The sequence below is a fragment of the Chiloscyllium punctatum genome, chromosome 24 (genome assembly GCF_047496795.1).
Source record: "Chiloscyllium punctatum isolate Juve2018m chromosome 24, sChiPun1.3, whole genome shotgun sequence".
NCBI classification, from domain to species: domain Eukaryota; kingdom Metazoa; phylum Chordata; class Chondrichthyes; order Orectolobiformes; family Hemiscylliidae; genus Chiloscyllium; species Chiloscyllium punctatum.
In genome coordinates, this window is record NC_092762.1 from 24,385,583 (window position 1) to 24,392,466 (window position 6,884).

Genomic DNA, 6,884 nt, shown 5'->3' on the forward strand with positions numbered 1-6,884 from the left:
TCTCTAGCTTCCCACAGAGTTCTGGTGTCACTTGATCAGGTCCTGGGGATTTATCCACCTTTATTCGCTTCAAGACATCCAGCAATTCCTCCTCTGTAATATCGACATTTTGCAAGGCGTCACCATCTATTTCACTACAATTTATATCTTCCATATCATTTTTCACAGTAAATATGATGCACAATACTCCTTTAGTATCTCCCCCATACTTTCTGTGCTAGGAAGAATATTCTGTTGTGTTGGATGTCTGAAAACCCCCCGGGTCTATTGGGTCGTTGTAAGCTCGTCATGGAGAATATCCCTTTGGACGTTCTCATTAGTATGGTGCACCGAAAAGCAGAGATTTATATAAGATATGACAACCCTTTCTGGATTAACGCGACGCAGGCTTACTTGCCACTCTGAAAAGGTCTTTTATATAGCCATGACGATATTGTCTAATGAATCAGATATTATGAATTATGAACGCATGAATGTGTATCAGTTGATGCTCTCAAAGAACGAGAGCTATCACATAGTTATTATTTATTTATTATTTATTGTTTATTTTTGTTTTTCTTCAGTCCGTTAAGAGACTTTAACTTACTTTGTATATACATGCACATGGGTGTAATTTTGATCAGTTATTTGAGTTGTTTTGTTATTGGTTTAATATAATAATAAAAATATCTTTTTCAATAAAATATTTTGCTTAAAATTAAAATGCTAATATGGATCGATTAGAGTCCCAAATAACTCTCATTAGAGAGACCACTCGTGGTGGTTTATGTTGAAGGTCACCACACGGGTGAAAGGGTAAGGTTGAGAGAGGATCCACTTCATGGTAACCTCTGGGGAATTGTGGGGAATTGAACCTGCACTGGTGGCCTCCCTCTGCATCACAAACCAACCATCCAACCAACTGAGTGGGAGACTGTGTAACTGCTACAAACAGAATCAGCCGCAGAAGAAGGGCAAGAGAAATTTTAATGACAAGGAAAAAGGTGTATTTGATACAAAAACGTTCTCTGCAATAAATTGTATTTTATTATGAGACAAGTGTTTGGAAGCGTCTTTGGCTGAATACAATAAGGTGAGACAAGTGAAATAACCAGAATGACTAATTGTGGTTGAATACCGATAGCCATAAAATAAGTGCATGTTTTTGAATGGTCTGTGGAAAGCATGCTGACTGTTGTATGCATTTGTAAATCAGATGAAATATATTGTAAGCAGAGTCCGTCCCCATGGGAAATGTCTTCTGAACACATGGTGGAAGAAACCCGGGCTATGAAGTGTCTGAGAATCGTCTGCTCGGTAACAGGAACCTGGGGGTAGAATGACTGAAAGTTCCTGTAACATGGAGCTGAGAAAACCATCAGATCACCCCCAAACCTATTGACTGTTGGAGCATATTTGAAGTACTGAATGGTCTCATGATGAATTTTAATTGTGTGTGATTTGAAAAACGGACATCTCTACTCCATCCTCTTACGTGTTACACACTGGGGCACAGCCGTTTTCCTGAAACTGGGAAGAAGTTGGAACAATACCTGGAACATTCCATGATTGACATTCCCCAGAATATTCTATAACTATGTGGGGGGCATTAGAAAGGCAAGAGAGAAAGAGAGGGAAGGTTCTGCATGCAGCAGTGAGAGTGATGGAGCATGAGCCTTGTTCGGGAGTCGGTGCTATAATAGACATACAGTGAGTGTGAGGGAGCAGAGAGAATACGGTGACCCTTATACCTACAGAGTGGGGAAGGTTAATGATGCTTGTCCTGTATTGCTGGACATTTCTTCAGACCGTAGATACTGCACTGAGCTGGGTGGTGAGAGCAGACCATGCTCGGTGGGTCTGGTAGTGTGGCCCCCTCTGGTAAGAGAATGGTCCCCTTTTGTACTTGCCCATCCACCAGGACCTCCATGTTGCTGTCGACAAACCGTAGTGTAATTGCCCCGTCGCTTACATGCTTGGGGAAAATGTGCAGGGAAGCTCCGCACCAGAGGACATAACTTAAAAATACGGGGTAGACCATTTAGGACAGAGATGAGGAGAAACTTCTTCACCCAGAGAGTGGTGGCTGTGTGGAATGCTCTGCACCAGAGGGCAGTGGAGGCCCAATCTCTGGATTCATTTAAGAAATAGTTGGATAGAGCTCTCAAAGATAGTGGAATCAAGGGTTATGGAGATAAGGCAGGAACAGGATACTGATTAGGAATGATCAGCCATGATCATATTGAATGGTGGTGCAGGGTCGAAGGGCAGAATGGCCTACTCCTGCAACTATTGTCCATTGTCTATTGTCTATTGTTGTCACAAGCTCTCAGACGTTAGGAAGGAAGTCTCTGCAGGGTCAACAGGACTGTGTTTCCTGTTCCCCTTTTCCGATACTGAGGCTGGGTCCAGGTTTTCTGTCCAGGTTTATCCTTTAAGACCTCAGAGCAGTTTGATACAATAGAGTGTCTTGCTTGGCTGATTCAGAGATCATTGAAAAGTTTTATCCCATGTCTATGTGTCTGCAGTCACAGATAATCATAGATAATCATAGATAATCATAGATAACAAACAGCTATGGACCCAGCCTCCAGTCAAACAAGCATCCTTCCACTAAACCCTCTGTTTCCTATCAACAACCCAACTGTGTATCCTTCCTGAGCAGCCTACCATATGGAACCGTATCAAAGGCCTTACTGAAATCCATAGAGACTACGTCTACCGCTCTGTCCTCATCAACCTTTCTGGTCACTTCATCAAAGAACTCTAACAAATTTGGGAAGCAAAATCTCCCAATTACAAATCTATGCTGACTGCTCTGAATCAAACCCTGTGTAAGTAATGGGTGCAGTCAATGGTATGCTGTCCTTCATTGTAAGATGATTCGAGTACATAAGTAAAGCCATCTTCCTGCTGTTGTAGAGCCTTGCTGAGAGTGCATTTGGGGCACTTTCTACAGATTTGATCTCCTTTGAAAGGAATGATCTCCTTACCACAGACACGGGTGATGGTAACATGAGGATAGAGTGAAAAAGCTGAGTGTTTAATCTGTGGAGCTGTGAGAGACGAAGAAATGGTGACGCTGAAACACGATGAGTGGCAGCGATCAATTATTTCCAAAACAGACATTGACAGGGAGAGAAATTTCATACTTTACACAGGATTGATTGGTTTGATTTATTGTCATGTGTACCTCAGTACAGGGAAACACTTTGTTTATGAGCAGTGGAGGCAGATCATAGTAAGCATGGCCAGATAGATCATAGGGTGGAAATAGATTTGGACAGATTAAGACATACAGGATACACTGAACAGGACGTGCACTAGACAAGATCAACACGAGCAAGATCACCATTATTTGAACTTAGAGAGTCCATTCATCAGTCTAACGTGACTTTCCTAATAGTTTATATGCCTTAATTAACTCTCCCCATGTTATTGTGCAGTCGGTGAGTGAACCCTGTACTGAACGTCAGGTTGTTCACAATCCCCAACAGCAGCCACAATACCTTCCCTCTGAAACATGTAGCCATTCCCATCAGCTTCCACCCTACATAGAGAACACCAGGCTGTCTTCTCGGAGATGGAAGGTGCCTTCCTGAGACTTTACACAAGACATATGGCTTCCCTGCTCACCACGAGAAAACCACGTTAAATTCCCACGCGTGGATCATAAGCAACGGAGCCAGGAGGAACAACGTGGAGCAGTCTGTCTGTGCAGGCTCTGCTCCACTTGTTCATCATGTTAGATCATCAATTAGGAGACACAAAAGACTGCCGATGCTGGTGATCAGAGTTTCCAGCATCTGCAGTCATTGTTTTTACCGAGTTGATTTTAACCCTACTGCGAACCCTCTTGCAAGGATGCCTGCCTTGAAGAAGTTTTCCTCCTCGAAGGGCTTTTGCCTGAAACGTCGATTTTACTGCTCCTCGGATGCTGCCTGAACTGATAGAGCGTCGATTGCTGGAAAAGCACAGTAGGACAGGCAGCATCCGAGAAGCAGGAGAATCGACGTTTCGGGAATAAGATATTCATCAGGAATCAGCATCAATTACCACATTCTGCCCCCTGTGTAAGTGCATGGAGGTGGGAATGGCCTCCTACTGTTCCTGTATAAGTGACTCAACGGACTGATTGACTTCTTCCTCGTCTGATTGGACAGAGCCAATGGCCTGACTGGTTACCCCTGGTTCCTGTTTGATAGCTCGATGTACTGACAAGTGTTGTAGCTTTAAGAGGTTATTTTGTCCTGGTTACTTTTAAGAGAGAGATTGAACGATCGTTACCAAGCTGGTTAGTTAAGACCACTTGGTTAAACAGCGAGGGATGCCTTAGGTTAATTTTAATGCAGCCTGAATGGGTGTGGCCAGCTTTCGCAGATTAGGATCTCTGGGGTTTGGTTTCTCAGTAACATCAAAAACTATTGGGGTCTCCACAGAGTTGGAAGCTTCAGGGAATGTCTCCTGGCTGCTACTGTCTCTGAATTTTCTCTTGATGCTGTCACATTGCATCTGGAACAGACACTTTACATTCCCTTTAAAATAAGAAAACATTAGAATATATTCAAATATTTTCGAGGGGCTCTGGTGTGGTCCATCACACTGGACTCCTTCTCTTCCTGAGTAATAGGCTGGAGGCACTGAATGGGCTGTCCCTGTTCTTCTCCAATAGAGTCAATGAGCTGAATGACTTCCTCATATTCCTGTGAAACCAGCGTGAGGTGCTGAATGAACTCTTGTTTTATTGTGGCAATGTGTAGTGTCAGGCAGTGCTGTTACATGAATGTTACTGACACGTTAACAGCACAAGTCTCAATGGAGTCTGGGCCTTGCTGCACATGGACACAGACCAGTTCAGGAGCTGACGGGGGACAAAATGTTCTGAACATTGTGATATCTTCAGCGACCATCCGCACTTCTGATCTTATGGTGGGGAGGGTGGGGAGGGGAGACATTGATGAAGCAGCTGAAGGTGTTTGTGAAGAGGAAGCTACCCTGAGGATCTCCCCCAGAGCTGACCCAGGACAGAGATGATGAACATCTTCCTTTGTGCCATGTTTGACACCAAACACTGGAGAGTTTACTCTGATTCCCATTAAGTCCAGTTTTGTTAAGCTCCTTGATGTCAACAGAAGGCAACCACTGCCTTGATATCAGGGTCGGTCATTTTGACCTGAACCCTTGTCTCAACCTCTTTTGTTCATCTCAATAAGCCATGATATATGAGCAGCAAGTGTTTTCTTCAAACAGGTGGTAGTGAATGTCAGGATTTCTCTTCTCAAGAGTGTTCGGGGAGCGAGATGACTGAAAGTATTTGAAGAGGAGGTAGATGGATATTGACCTGTCAGAGAGTTGAGGGCGATGAAGAATTGGTTATTAAAGAGGATTTCAGACCGAGAGCAGATCAGCCACAATCTTAGTGAAGGGCAAGGCAGGTTTGGGGAGTGAATGACCTGCCCCTGTTTCTGATGTTCTCCCATTCTGTTATTGAAAAGTTCGTGGGTGTTATTTTCATGGATGTTCTGGTATTGCATATTGCAGTCAGGGAGACCAGATGATTTTGTGACCCATCTCTGGGAGAGGTATATGGGCTGTATTCTCAGTGAATCTGGGTGTAAAACATGACCAACAAATGAAGCACAAGTTGCAGAGAGGGGAAGCTATGTGAAGAGAGATGAGGGGCCTCTTTCATACCCAGCCTGGGCTTCCCAATTACATTTCCCAAATCACCTCAAAGCGTGTGGGACAGTATTGAAGGGCCGAATGGTCTCCTCTGTTTCTGTGCATAGGGTGATAGCAGTAAGTAGCCTCCAACTGCTCCTGTCTAGCAGGTTTGAGGGGCTGAATGGAACACAGGAACAAGGGACTGAGGAGCAGGAGTGGGTCATTAGATACTTTGAGCCTTCTCCACCAGGCACTAAGATTGTGGCTGATCAGGTTGGGGTCTCAGGCCCACTTTCCTGTCTATATCCCATTATCCATGACTCTCTTCTCTGTCAAATATTTACCTAATGCAGCTTTCAATCAATGTGAGCATGTGGCCACGATAAACTTCCAGTGAAGAGAATTCCCACTTTAAAGGTCCTTTCAGAATTATTCGTCATCCTTCTTATAGAATCAGGCAGTCATTCAGAATGGAAAAAGACCCGTTAGTCCAATCTGTTCACTCCGATCGGATATCAAATCTGATCCAGTCCCATTTGTCAGCATTTGGCCAATATCTCTCCTCTTTCAGACACTTTTTAAATGTGCGATTGTAACCGCTTTTAGCACTTCCTCTGACAGCACTTTCTGTACACACACCACTCACTGTGTGAAATATTTACCTTCAGGTCCCTTCTAAATCATCCCCCCTCTCCCCTCCAACCTATGCCCTCTTGTTCTGGACTCCCCTACCCTGGGGAGCAGAACGTGGCTGTTCAGAATATCCATGCCCCTGATGGTTTTATAAACCTCTATAATGTCACCCTTCAGCCTCTGACACTCCAGGGGGAAACACCCTAAACTAATCAACCTCTCCCAACAGCTCAAACTCCCAGTCCTGGGACTCCCGTGTAAGTCATTTCTGCAGAAAACCGAGATGTACACAGTATTCTTAAAGTGGCCTCACCAACATCCTGTACAGATACAACATGCCACCACAACTCCTATACTCAATGCTTGACTGATTAAGGTAAATGTGCCAAATGTGTTCTGCACCACTCTGTCTACCTGCGACTCCACTTTCAAGGAACTAAGTATCTGCAGCCCTATCTCTTTGTTTCACAACACTCTCCAGGACCTTACCATTAAGTGTATAATTCCTGCCCTGATTTGCCTTCCCAAAATGCAAAACCTCGTATTTATCTAAATTAAACTTCATCTCTCACTCATTGCCCTTTTGTCCCATCCAATTGCGGTCTTGT